This window comes from Sphaerodactylus townsendi, linkage group LG05 (assembly GCF_021028975.2).
Source record: "Sphaerodactylus townsendi isolate TG3544 linkage group LG05, MPM_Stown_v2.3, whole genome shotgun sequence".
NCBI lineage: Eukaryota > Metazoa > Chordata > Lepidosauria > Squamata > Sphaerodactylidae > Sphaerodactylus > Sphaerodactylus townsendi.
The window spans coordinates 134578038-134591748 of NC_059429.1; the positions used below are offsets into that span (position 1 = coordinate 134578038).

General features: G+C 50.8%; 1 long non-coding RNA gene across 1 annotated transcript; it reads left to right on the top strand.

Moving 5' to 3' along the window:
• Positions 1–6932: 6932 nt before the first annotated feature.
• On the top strand, positions 6933–13179 carry LOC125432880. Its single transcript, XR_007244562.1, has 2 exons — positions 6933–9029; positions 9176–13179. It is a non-coding gene; the product is annotated as an uncharacterized LOC125432880 (long non-coding RNA).
• The last annotated feature ends 532 nt before the right edge of the window (positions 13180–13711 follow it).

The following is a 13711-nucleotide window of genomic DNA, read 5'->3' on the forward strand; positions in this document are numbered from 1 at the left end:
ATTGTCAGAAAAACAGCAACACCAACAGAGTTCCTCGGAAGATGCCAGCCACAGATGCAGGCAGAACATCAGGAGAAAATGCAGCTGGCACTCAGCCATACAGCCTAGAAAACCCACAACGCCCCAATACTAGGGTCGCTCTGTCGAGGAAGACCGTAACAAACTACCTCTGTTAATCTCTTACAGCAGTGGGCGTAGGAGGTTAAGAGCTCGTGTATCTAATCTGGAGGAACCGGGTTTGATTCCTTGCTCTGCCGCCTGAGCTGTGGAGGCTTATCTGGGGAATTCAGATTAGCCTGTCCACTCCCACACACGCCCGCTGGGTGACCTTGGGCTAGTCACAGCTTCTCGGAGCTCTCTCAGCCCCACCTACCTCACAGGGTGTTTGTTGTGAGGGGGGAAGGGCAAGGAGATTGTAAGCCCCTTTGAGTCTCCTACAGGAGAGAAAGGGGGGATATAAACCCAAACTCTTCTTCTTCTTCTTCTTCTTCTTCTTCTTCTTGCCTTGAAAACCCTACTGGGCTGCCATGAATCGATGAATCGGCTGCGACGCAACGGCACTTTACACACGCACCAACACACATGCAGGAGACGTTGAGCGCACCAGCATCGCCATTTCAGTTTTTCTTCCAATTTTAGAGCATTTCAATGTGGGCCGAGACAGGCATTGGAAGCGAGCAGAGACCAGTGTTTCCAAGCGGCTGCCGGCGGGGGGGGGGGGCCAAGCAGGGAGGAGAGTATACGCGGCTACGTAACCCTTCGCACATCTTCTGTGCACAGGGATTCGAAAGACAGGAGCAAAGCGGCGCCTCCCGAATGATGCGTCCCCGCGGAGCGTCTTGTTTTTCTCCCCGGCAATCATCTTCCCCCGAACGTACCTGCGGCGTTCTTCCTCGGCCAACCCCGTAAAAAAGAAGGAAAAAATCAATTGTCCTGCCCTGTTTAACGTTGCTCTAATTGCAACTTCCTCAGCTGAACTCGCTCCTCTTCGGGGGCCAATTTGAACGGGAGCGAGGCTCGGGTTTCAGGAGGGCCCTCGCCAAGCCCCGGCGAGAGAATCGGAGGCCAGGAAATTCCACCGCTAATTGGCACGCGCTCCGTAACTGTTATGTTTTCCACGTAAGCCTCCCTCCAGGTAATTGGGCATTCCGCTGGAGGCTTCGTCCCCAAGAAGCTGGGCTATTGAGACGGGATGATGGATTGGGATCTCAGCCGTACCTAGCCGGGGGAAGGTCGCTCCACTTGAGACCCCGGCCCAATACATCACGGAGGAGAATGGCTATGAACCCAACTGTTGGCTTAGTGCCTGTCTATATTCCCAATCTGGGTCTTCAGGCTCCCACGGTGAGGTTGAAGCTCAGAGCATGCAGGCTTCCTTCCGCTAGGAAAAGAGAGTTCCCCTGTATTAAATTTGTAATCTCAGTAAAAAAAAACAAAAAAAAACCCAGTTTGGCAAGTCAAGTGTCGAACAGTATCGTAACAGATAATATGCTAAGCAATTTAGACTCGTAATAATAAATCGAGTAACAGTATAGTAACGATATAGTGAGAAGTAGTAACGCCAAAACAGTATCATGTCTGTTATATGACTCTCTATATTGTTACTTGATTTATTGCTATGAAGAAGAGAAGAAGAAGAGTTTGGATTTATATCCCCCCTTTCTCTCCTGCAGGAGACTCAACGGGGCTGATAATCTCCTTGCCCTTCCCCCCCTCCCCCACAACAAACACCCTGTGAGGTGGGTGGGGCTGAGAGAGCTCCGAGAAGCTGTGACTAGCCCAAGGTCACCCAGCTGGTGTGTGTGGGAGTGCACAGGCTAATCTGAATTCCTGACATAAGCCTCCACAGCTCAGGCGGCAGAGCTGGGAATCAAACCCAGTTCCTCCAGATTAGATGCATGAGCTCTTAACCTCCTACGCCACTGCTGCTCCCTGAGCCTACTAGACACAAAAAATTTGAAAAGGAAGAGTGCCAAATTGCTCAGCATTACTGTTCTTAGCTACATAAGCAGTTGTTTAGTTGAAATATACCCTGTTTCCCCTAATATAAGACATCCCCGAAAAATAAGACATAGTAGAGGTTTTGCTGAAGTGCGAAATAAAAGGCATCCCCCGAAAGTAAGACATAGCAAAGTTTTTGTTTGGAAGCATGCCCGACGAACAGAACACAGGAAAAATAAGACATCCCCTGAAAATAAGACATAGCACATCTTTGGGAGCAAAAATTAATATAAAACACTGTCTTATATTCGGGGAAACACGGTAGGTCCACTTCAGGTTTTGGGGACAGCCTCGTCTTAAATGTTTTTCACCAACGCATGTGCCTCCGTATTTTGCTAGTTTTTCTGGGTTTTCGTCTCAATACTTGAGCATCATTGCAAGCAGACGCATCAAAGGTCAAAAAAGCTGTTCATCTCTCTAATCAACAATTAGCCAATACCTGCATTTTGCACATGCGGAGGTTGAAAGTGGTATCAGATTGCATCTGACTTAGGGTGATTCCGAACAGTTTTCAAGGCAAGCGAAGTTCAGAGGTGGTTTGCCATCGCCTGGCTCCGTGTAACCACCTTGGACTTCCTTGGGGGGCCCCCATCCAAGTACTCGCCAGGGCCAACTCTGCTGAGCTTCCAAGATCTGGCAAGATCAGACTCGGTGGCCCATCCAGGTCATAGCAACTACATAATTGCTTGTACAGTCATTGACATTAGTGTCTGGAACCCATGACTTATATTTGACCGTGACTCTTTTGTATTCTTTCCACCATTTGCTGTTGAACCAGCTTGTCGTCATAGTCTGTCTCCATTAGAAAGAGTTTATAACATAAAGTGTGTTACTGAAAGGATACCGGATAAGAGAAAACAAATATACTATCTATGGCGGGGTGTTGAACTCATTTGTTATAAGGATCGGATGCAGAGGTGGGATCCAGCAGGTTCTCTCAGGTTCCCAAGAGTAGGTTACTAATTATTTGTGTGTGCCGAGAGGGGGTTACTAATTAGTGATTTTGCCACGTGATTTTTGCCTTCGTTACGCCCCTCCTCTCAGCAGTAGCACGCAGAACTTGAAGCAGTCTAGCAGGAGGCGCACCGGCGTGCGTGGCAGCCTGCGCCTGCGTGCATTCGTTTCCTGCCCAAGGACCTGCGTCCTTGCCACAGCCCCGCCCAGGAATGCCCCGCCCAGGAATGCCCAGCCATGCCCCCATCGTGCCCCGCCCAGCCCCATTGGCGCTACGCCACAGTGTGAATCCCACCACCATGGGAACCTGTTACTAAAATTTTTGGATCCCACCACTGATCGGATGGGACATAAATGTGACTTGGTCAGGCTGGGCCCGGGGTCGGGGGGGGTGGGGGTGGGGGGTGACTACCTGGGCAATCTAGGCAGTCACCAACAGCCCCCCCCCCTTCACCCGGTCTGATCCAACCTTCATGAGTTCACCACCCCTGGTTTACAGGGATTAGAATTGGGTGCCCATAACAAAAAGATTCTGAAACAGACAGAATAAGCAAAGAACCCAAAATGGTTGATATATATTGCTACGAAAAAACTTGAACTGCTCAGATGAGCAGTTTGGAGAGGAGACGGCTGAGGGGGGATATGGTTGAAGTCTATAAAATTATGCCTGGGGTAGAAAATGTGGACAGAGAGAAATTTTTCTCTCTTTCTCACAATACTAGAACCAGGGGGCATTCATTGAAAATGCTGGGGGGAAGAATTAGGACTAATAAAAGGAAACACTTCTTCACGCAGCGTGTGATTGGTGTTTGGAATATGCTGCCACAGGAGGTGGTGATGGCCACTCGCCTGGATAGCTTTAAAAGGGGGTTGGACAGATTGATGGAGGAGAAGTCGATCTATGGCTACCAATCTTGATCCTCCTTGATCTCAGATTGCAAATGCCTTAACAGACCAGGTGATCGGCAGCAGCAGCAGCAGCAGCAGAAGGCCATTGCCTTCACCTCCTGCAGGTGAGCTCCCAAAGGCACCTGGTGGGCCACTGCGAGTAGCAGAGAGCTGGACTAGATGGACTCTGGTCTGCTCCAGCTGGCTTGTTCTTATGTTCTTATGATGGAAATTAACGCTCAATTGTCCTGTTTCTGAAATAGTGTAAGTCTTTATTAATTGGCCTTCGAACACAGTATGGGCAAACACGGAAGAGTGGCCCCAGCCCCGACTTGTCGGGAAAGGGCTGCGTAAAAATCAAATAAAATGAAAGAATTTAATTAAACGATCATATTTTTGGTATATTGTGCCGTAAAAGATGAATGCCCATTAAACAAACAGCTTTGAAAACAGCTTTTCTCGAATTCTGGAAATGCGTGCGGGTTTGTTTGTTTAATAATTATTCAAGAAGTGACCCGAATATTAAAAACTTCCGCTTCCAAGCCGTCCTTATAGTTACTTTGTTAAGGCCTATTGCTGATTACTGTGATATTTTTGAAAAAAATTGAATATGGTGCTAGAACTTTTTTGGCAGCTAAAATGTGAGACCTGGAAGCGGAGCATAGGCTCAAATATTTAAAAGCTGGGTAAACAGCATATGGCAAATTTGTGATGTTATTAAGGTTAAATGAGACGACGTCAAACAGATGGCAGACAAGAGACACCATTTTTCCGACAATGTAGAAGTTAAATCTGGATTCGAGTATATTCAGTTGTTATGTTAAGCTCCAAAAGACTAAAACACCATTTTTATAGGGTTTGCGGGAGGGAGTCCTCTAATGAAACATGATAAAAAGGGTTGTTATCTTTTTCTCTCTTTCTCACAATACTAGAACCTGGGGGCAAACATTGAAAATGCTGGGGGGAAGAATTAGGACTAATAAAAGGAAACACTTCTTCACACGACGTGTGATTGGTGTTTGGAATATGCTGCCACAGGAGGTGGTGATGGCCACAGGAGGTGGTGATGGCCACTAACCTGGATAGCTTTAAAAAGGGCTTGGACAGATTTATGGAGGAGAAGTCGATCTATGGCTACCCATCTTGATCCTCCTTGATCTGAGCTGGCAAATGCCTTAACAGGTGCCCGGGAGCAGCAGCAGCAGCAGAAGGCCCTTGCTTTCACCTCCTGCAGGTGAGCTCCCAAAGGCACCTGGTGGGCCACTGCGAGGAGCAGAGAGCTGGACTAGATGGACTCTGATCTGATCCAGCTGGCTTGTTCTTACGTTCCTTTGTTTTGTTTGGGCAGTGTGTAAAACAGTTGAGGCGGTTTAAAATGTGTAAAAACGTGAGTTTTTTTATTTATTTGTTTTTTTTGTTTATTTATTTCTTAAACTTTTATACCGCCCCATCGCTGAAAGGCTCTGGGCGGTGTACAACATAAGGAATAACAATGTAAGATAATTAAAACATTTAAAAGCAGCGATAAAACCGTAGAAAACTATTTCTAATAAATATGCAATAAATCTCAATAAAAAGAATGGCGTTCAACAATCTATTTTCAAAGTTCCCTCCCCTCCCCGAAAGGAAAGGAAATCTGAAATGGGGGGAAACAGGCCAGTCAGAGCAGCATAGCTTGTGACGCATGGTTATCACGGCCCCAGATGGTTATCCCTTTGACCGGACTTCAGTAAGGCTTCTGCTCTCAGATGCGGTGCCTTGTGTTTGTGGGCGCCATTCTCCTGAGCGAGGTCTGCCGCACCAGCCTTTACTTTTGAGCTGGTCCAACAACTATTAAATGTCTGCTTTCGCACAAACAGCAGGGAGAGAGCTGGCGGCTGCCTTCGGTGAAACGTGGTAACTGGAAGACACACACAAAAAAATCAAACTACTCCAATAATCACTTACAGTGTGAACTGCAAAAACCAGCTCCCGCCTGCCTTGCGGAATGGTCGTGAGTTCAGCTGGTCATTAGAGTCATGGCCCTTTAAAAAGCTGTAAGACCCCCTCCCAGGAGAGGAGATCTGCAGTATCCATTCTCTTGCAGGGAAAGAGAGAGACCTTCCTTGCTTCTTTCCTCCTTTCTTTGAAAAAAGAAATGGACAGAATTATCTGGTTGCAGTGGGCTTTCCGGGCTGTGTGGCCATGGTCTGGTAGTTCTTGTTCCTAACATTTCATCTGCATCTGTGGCTGGCATCTTCAGAGGTGTATCACAGAGAGAAGGAAGAGACTCTGGGAATTAACAAAGCTTGGCTACCGGTGCTTAAAAACACCAGAATCAAAGGCCAAGGGCATGCTAGGTACATGGACAATGGACTCCACCCAGACACAGGATTTGCATTCACTAATACCGTTGCTATTGCAGGAAATGCAAATGCGAATGCAAATGTAAATAGAATAGGGCTTGGACAGATTTATGGAGGAGAAGTCAATTTATGGCTACCAATCTTGATCCTCCTTGATCTCAGATTGCAAATGCCTTAGCAGACCAGGTGCTCAGGAGCAGCAGCAGCAGCAGAAGGCCATTGCTTTCACATTCTGCATGTGAGCTCCCAAAGGCACCTGGTGGGCCACTGCGAGTAGCAGAGAGCTGGACTAGATGGACTCTGGTCTGATCCAGCAGGCTAGTTCTTATGTTCTTATGTTCTTAGATTTGAAACTCCACCTGCAGTGCAATGCACTCAACCACACCTTTGCATAGTATGTTCCACCCAAAACACTTACTGATTGGTTCCTCACCCTGGGACATGGACAATACATACCCCACTAAATATATTCCCTTCTCCAGGGTGGTTTCGGCCATCTTGTCGGGTTGTTCTTCTTTACCACTTGCTAGTGAGGCAGGAAGAGCTTTTTGGTCACATCCTGTTGACGCCAAATTGTCCCAGTATCTTCCTGCCTCGCTAGTGAGCGCAGCAACTTCGACAAGGTCCTTGCAGTTTTTCGTCAGAGACGGATCCTTCGTCCTTTTGTCTCTCCTTCGTGTCTAGTCAAAGTCGTGAGTCGTTCCCTGTGTCCTTTCCCTCCCTCCCTTCCCTCTTTCCCTCCAAGTCTGATCTTCAGGGGCACGTCCACACAGCCCGGAAAACCCACAACAACCAGTTGAGTCCGGCCGTGAAAGCCTTCGACAAGCCATTGGACAGAATTATGTTTGGAAGTTCCACTGTTCTTTACTCGTGGTAGTTGCTGAAGTGGAAGGCGTTTGGGGTCCCACGAAGGGTCAACATTGTGCTTTTCTTTCTTCCAGGATTTCTTACCAGGGACCTACGATCTCCACAACTGACGTGCCCAGGAGGAAGTTGAAGACGGTCCCGAGCAAAGCGACGTGAAGAGGGTCCTCTTCCAAGTCACAGGAGGATGGGGGCTGTTGTAACCCATGTCATGAGAAAATTATTAAAGCGTTTTAAGCATTATTTTTACCTTCCTGTCCCCCACCCCTCCCTCGGTTTTACTGTTCTGCTGACTCTGTGCAGGTATTTCTGGAGGAAATCCTTGTTGGGAAAAAAAATCTGCAGAGCATTTTTTTTTCTTTCTTTCTTACTGCTGCTAAGTACTGTTATTCTGGGCCAGGCGGTGCATGCGATGTGTTCTTGATGCGGTATCCCAGGGAAAATGGTCTGGGGGAATGCTGAATGCTGTTCGTCTCGCTTGACAGCCGGCGCTCCCATTTCGGTTTAAGGAAGCAGAAATTAACGAGGTGTCGGTTGAAACAAGAGAAACTCGGCTCTTCCAATCCCATTTCTGAGTGTTAATTCAACAGCGGGAAGTCTGCACCGAGAAAATCAGAGGCCCGTGTGGCGACCATGAGAGAGACCCGAATTGCTGTGTGCCAAATGCCATAGATGGAGACAGTCATGTGGCATTTATAAGGGACCGAGCGAGCGTTCGTACGTGGTGGTTTTTCTGCCCGCAGGTGATTTCGTCTGCCGCAAAGGGCGGATGGCTCGCTCAGTTGCGCAGCTTTGGTGACCAAAAAGGGCGGATGGCTCGCTCAGCTGCGCAGCTTTGGTGACCAAAAAGGGTGGATGGCTCGCTCAGCTGCGCAGCTTTGGCACAGCTTTGGTGACCAAAACGTCAAACTGACCCTTTTGGCATAGGGCTTTTGTGCCCAGGTCAGCTGGGCGAACTTGTGACCTGCTTTTTGGGGTTCTCTGGGCGGGTCTTAGCCGAGATAGGCCTTGCTGTACATGTGGGTGTAAAGTACTGCTCTCCTTTGAGGCTTCCGGCGTGCTGCCTCTCCTTCCTGCGGTCATCCCGTTAGGAACACTCAGTTGTTGTTCTGATTGTCTGTTTCACCGTTGGCTAATTGTGATTCACTTGTCTCCACGGTAGGTTTAGCCTGAGGATGTCTGTCCAAGGGAAGATGCTCAGTGACTTCTTCCAAGTTTAAGAGGATTTTGGCGTCAAACTCGCCACTGACCCTTGGGGAATGTGTAACCTTCCTGCTTTGTTTCGGTTGGCCGTGCTTGGTACTGTGGATTTGATCCCACGGGGCTCTTAACAGTGGTTTTAGATCCTTCCTCTTAACCGTAGGTGTCAAACTCGCGGCCCTCCAGATGTTATGGACTACAGTTCCCATCATCCCCTGCCAGCATCATGCTGGCAGGGGGATGATTGGAACTGTAGTCCATAACATCTGGAGGGCTGCAAGTTTGACACCTGTGCTCTTAACTGTTGAACAGATCCTTGGGATCCCAAGTATGGAAGTATCCCAGTGCTTGAAGGGGCTCAGGGGACCACATGCCAGGGTTTTCCAAAGCTTGGAAGAATTGTTCTGTGGTCGTTCTGGGAACCCGGTCTGGATTCTCTCAGCCCTTAACGGTGCCAGTTTCCTTATCTACCTCCCCTACCGAATCCACGCATAGCATCAATCGGCAGGTGGATTACAAGAGAGTTCAAAAAGAGAGCGAATACTCCTCATCTCTTAAGAAGTACATAGTTGAGAGCAACACGAAATTTTAAGTGTCAGCTCTTAGGTTATCTTGGATGGCAAGATGCTTGCAGTGGGCTCCAAACCTTCAATCCTGCTCTCCTCGAGGAAGAAAAATCCAGCCAGCTGTTATAACGTTCCAGTTTCACGCAGCTGCGTTTGCGGCTTGGATCGGCAGCCTTCCCAGCAAAGAGGATGGGAGGATGTGTTGATATACGTCAGTGGTGGCGAACCTTTGGCACTCCAGCTGTTATGGACTACAATTCCCATCAGCCCCATGCTGATTGGCCATGGCCATGCTGGCAGATGGGAATTGTAGTCCATAATATCTGGAGTGCCAAAGGTTCGCCACCACGGCTATAGGTTCATATAAGAGTTGCTTCGACTTTGCAAGTTCACCTGGTTAGCAGTTAGAAACCTCTGCCCAAGAGAAGGTTCCATCCCAGTGAATTTAAAAAAAACAAAACAGCAGTGTTATTACCTTTTGCTGGTTCTAGCACAGCCAGGTATAGAAGGACGTTGTGAGATCCTTTGTTGCGATGGGTCGGAGCGTCAGTTAGTGTAGCACTGAAGTGATGTCTGAGGTCGCGGACACTGAGCTGTGGTTGCCGTTGGCGATTCCAGCAGGCTGCACCTCATGTCCGGACATCGGGCGAACGTCAAACTGCCAGATTTTTGGACCGCCCCCAAACTCTGCTTTCACCAGCTTCCTGTTGTCTCCTCCTTGACTGGAGCTCCTTAACACTTTCTGACGCTCTCGCAAAGTCGTTCTTTTCACCGTATAACACTTCGGGGTTGTGGGTTAGTTGAGAGATTGTTCTGTCTCGTGCCGACGTAGGAAAGACACTGCCAAAAATTAACCCTTCATAAACACTAATCTCCTACAAGCTGCCTTGGTACAGCTGTGACTTTAAACGTGTCCCCTTCTTGTGTTGCTGCTTGGGTGGTAGTTTTGGGGAGGTGCCCAGACCAGAGTGCCTTACTGCGGGGCTCGCGGGGCTCCTGCGGGAGCAGCGTTTGGCCCGGGAAGGAGTCTTCCGCTTTTATTGCTGTTGTTGTTATTTCAGCGTGGCTCCAGATGTGTCCTCTTCCCTCTGTCCTCTCGCCTGATGTAAACGAAACTCTTAGAATTGGCCTCAAGCTTTTTAGCAGCATTCCATGTTCCATTGTTCCCCCCCCCCCCCCCGAAAACATGATGGTATCTACACGGGAGCAGAGCGTCCCATTTTGGGGAGAGCGTCGCCACATGTTGCCGAGGACGTTCTTCTCTTCGAAGCGTCTTCTGCCTGCCCGGCTTCTCCGGCATCAGATTGCTGTCGGATCTTCTTCAGTCGTACATGTGCGTGACCGCTTTGTGTTACAGGCAGCGGCAAATGATTAGGGCCGTGGTGGCGAACCTTCGGCACTTCAGATGTTATGGGCTACAATTCCCATCAGCACTCCAGATGTTATGGGCTACAATTCCCATCAGCCCCAATTGGCCATGCTGGCAGGGGCTGATGGGAATTGTAGTCCATAACATCTGGAGTGCCAAAGGTTCTCCACCACGGGATTAGGGGCTGAGATTCCTGGTGTCCCATAGATTCCAGCTGTCATTGCCTGTATTTATATGCAGGGGGGCTTCTGACCCCTCTTACCTGCCCGATTGATTGGGAGAGTGTAGACCACGTTAGTTTTGGACGGATTTTCGAATAGAAACGGATTGCTCGTTGCTGAGACGTTCCACAGAAATCTCGTGCCATCGATGCGGCTTTCTCGTGTTGCGAGGGAGATTTTTCAACTTGCTGGGTCCAGTCGGCAGTGCAGGCCGGGGCTTGCCGGGCCTCTTCCCGTGATAGGTTGCAGGGATCAGCAGAGGATTGTGGGTGGATTGGACCTAACGCCCTCCAAACGTTACCTCTCCCCTGGTGGGAATTCTCGGCTCGCGCTGCAAGTTTCAAAGAATCTGATGACAAACCCGGGCAGTTTGTGGCACGCACCTTCTAGCACGCTCTGCCAGCATGCGCGCAGCATGCTGCAGGGATATTGCATAGCACGGCGTCAGACTTCACTCACAACCCTGTGTGCCCCGCCTCCCCTCCATGCTGCCTCTTTGGAGCCTACCCGCACATGGTTTCCACAACATCTGGAGATGCCAGGCGGGGCTCTTGCCTTCCCTCTCGGGGGGCTGGGGAAGAGAGCATGCACAGCCCTGTGCCAGGTGGCGTGGACCCCCCGACTCCTCTCTGAAGGGAGCGTCTCACCTAATCGCCCTGATGTCAGTTTCCTTCACTGGGGCGGTCAGGTGAGCAGCGTTTCAACTGTGATGCGCAGTCGGCAGCGGCAGCAGCATGTGCTTCTTGGGCACCATGTTCAACGTTGGCAGGGGCCGAGCCTGAGACTTCCCTGGTCTTAACGGTGCCCATTTCGCTCTCTCAGAAGCCTCACGCCTTTCTAGCTTCTCTGTGTCTCACTGCGGAGTCGAGCATGCTTTTCGTTGATGGCGGGCTGGCTGGCGGCGTAGGGCGGCAGCTGTCGTGGACGGTTCTTTGGTGAGGATTTGGGATGAAGGCCCATTTCGGGGAGGCTCAGGGAAGCAACAGCGGGCGCGTCGGGCCAGGATCAAGCACGGGCCCCTTGAGCACGGGCGCCCCCGCTCCGGCGGCGCACAGTGAGTCGCCTCCCATCAGCCTCCTGGTGCCGTCGACGCCCAAACCGAGCTTGTTCCCCGGCTCCGTCAGGGCATCCAAAACCTTCTCGAAGGCAGAGGAGGCCCTGCCCGGTTGGGCATTGCTGCACTGATCCAGCTCAAGGAAATCCGCCCCATTCGTAGGCAGGAGTGCGTCTGTCCAGGTGGGGGTTTCTGCCCCCTCCTGGACCCCGAGTTTCCTTCCAGGGGACAAGACGCGTAGATGGGTTCAGCGCTCGCTAAGAGCACCTCTCTTCCTTGTTGACGACTGCCGTCTTCCTGTCTCCTTTACGGCGCCGCAGAGCCCACTCTGCACATATCGGATGTCTCTCAACACTGCGAGAGCCTTTGTGAAGCAATAACGTTCCCCACCCACCCACCCACTCACCCACCCACCAAAAAAAAGTGTGTGTTAAGAGAGAGAGAACACACCATCTCTGTGAAATTCTTTGTACTGTTTCTCTACGTGTATGCGGTTCTCCAGTCTGGGTTTAAGCCTGCCAAGTCACGGAAGAGGGCCAAAAAAATACCTTCGGCTGCGTCTTTTGATAGATACGCTGCTTCGAGCCCGCTCTCTCCAAGAGTGGGAAGAGGCAGAATTGCTTCTCTCCTCTTTGAGCAAAGGCTGGGCCAGCGGAGGGGGGTCATCTACTCTGTAAGCAAACATTTGGCATTTCTCCCTTCCCTCCAGCCACCCCCAGTATGTGGGGACAGGCATAGGCCGGGCCGAAGGTCTCCGGCCTGTCATTGGTGGTATTTCCAGGCAGGGGCAGCAACCAGGCAGGGGTAGCAACAGGAGGCAGCAACCACAGGGAGCGCAACAGGCCTTTCTCCTGGAGGCGTAAGCCATCTCGGATTGGGTGGTTTCGCACCCCAGTCTCCGGGAGGCAGGAAGTTGTTGTTTGAATTTGCTGTCTGGTCGTTGCCTTCCATTTCTAGCCAATGTTTTTTTCCTGCCTCAGAAAGGGACGGCAAGGATCTTGATAGCTCCTTGGGGAGTTTCTGCAAGTCTTGACTAAATTACCCCTGTCTGGTCTGTAATTGTTGTCTTTCCTTAGTGTGTCACTCTGTCTTCCCTCTCCTCCCCCCCGCCCCCCCGAGCTAGTGTTAGGATTGGGAAAGAAGGTTTGTTTTTTGTCAGGGCGCCTGCTTGGCGTCAAAATCAGGCCCACCAAAATGGCGGCTCGATCCTTCCCTTCCGACTCCTGGCACTGTCGGGTTCTGCTTGAACCCCTTCCTCGGTGACAGAGGCCGAGTGCTCACGCCAACATGTTGGGGCCACGTGTCCCCGGGCGCACGCCGGCTGGTCATGTGGGGGCGGAGAATTGGGGCCCCCCACATCCCTCCCTTCGACCCCGCCCCACTAGGCTACTCCTTCAGCCGGCGGAGACTCTGTCAGCCGAAGGAGCAGCCTGGTAAGGTGGGGCCGAGGGGCCTCCAACTGCCACTCAACCAAATAAGTGGGCTGCGGGGGGAGGGGGGTGCCCAGAGCAGGTCTTTCCACGGGCGCCATTCCCCCATGCCTCTGCTTGGTGTTGGTGTCGATCGAGGCATCCTGCTGCAAATGGTTGCTTTTTCAGCCAGCTATGGGTAACAGCCAGTGTTGAAATGTGGCAAAAAGCTGCCGGGACTTGCTGTCTGGATGGCCTCTTGTGCCAGCTGTTAATTCGCAGAACGCCTGCGCTTGATAAGCAAGATGGAAAAACCCCGCCCCCAGCCGCCATTCTGGAGGCAAGCCGCGGTTGAACACATCTGACCCGGTCTGCTTTCAAGAGATAGCAACACAAAAAGAGGGCCAGGGCGTATTCCTCAACGGCTCGGTTCTCACCCGGGCACTTCCACCATGTCTGCACAGCTCCATTTCAGAGGGGGGAGGGTGTCGCTTGTACGGCTGAAAGATCCTCTTTAGAACAGGGGTCTGCAACCTGCGGCTCTCCGGATGTTCATGGACTACAATTCCCATCAGCCCCTGGAGAGCTGCAGGTTGCAGACCCCTGCTTTAGAAGAAACCCTTGTGAATAGAAATGTGGCAAGTTGAAGAGGCAGCAGGCAGGCCTTCTCTCTGGTACAGGTTTCTGTGGGTTGGATCCCCTAGATCTGTGGTGGCGAACCTTTGGCACTCCAGATGTTATGGACTACAATTCCCATCAGCCCCTGCTAGCATGGCCAATTGGCCATGCTAGCAGCTGTCCATAACATCTGGAGTGCCAAGCTACCACTGCCTAAAATCA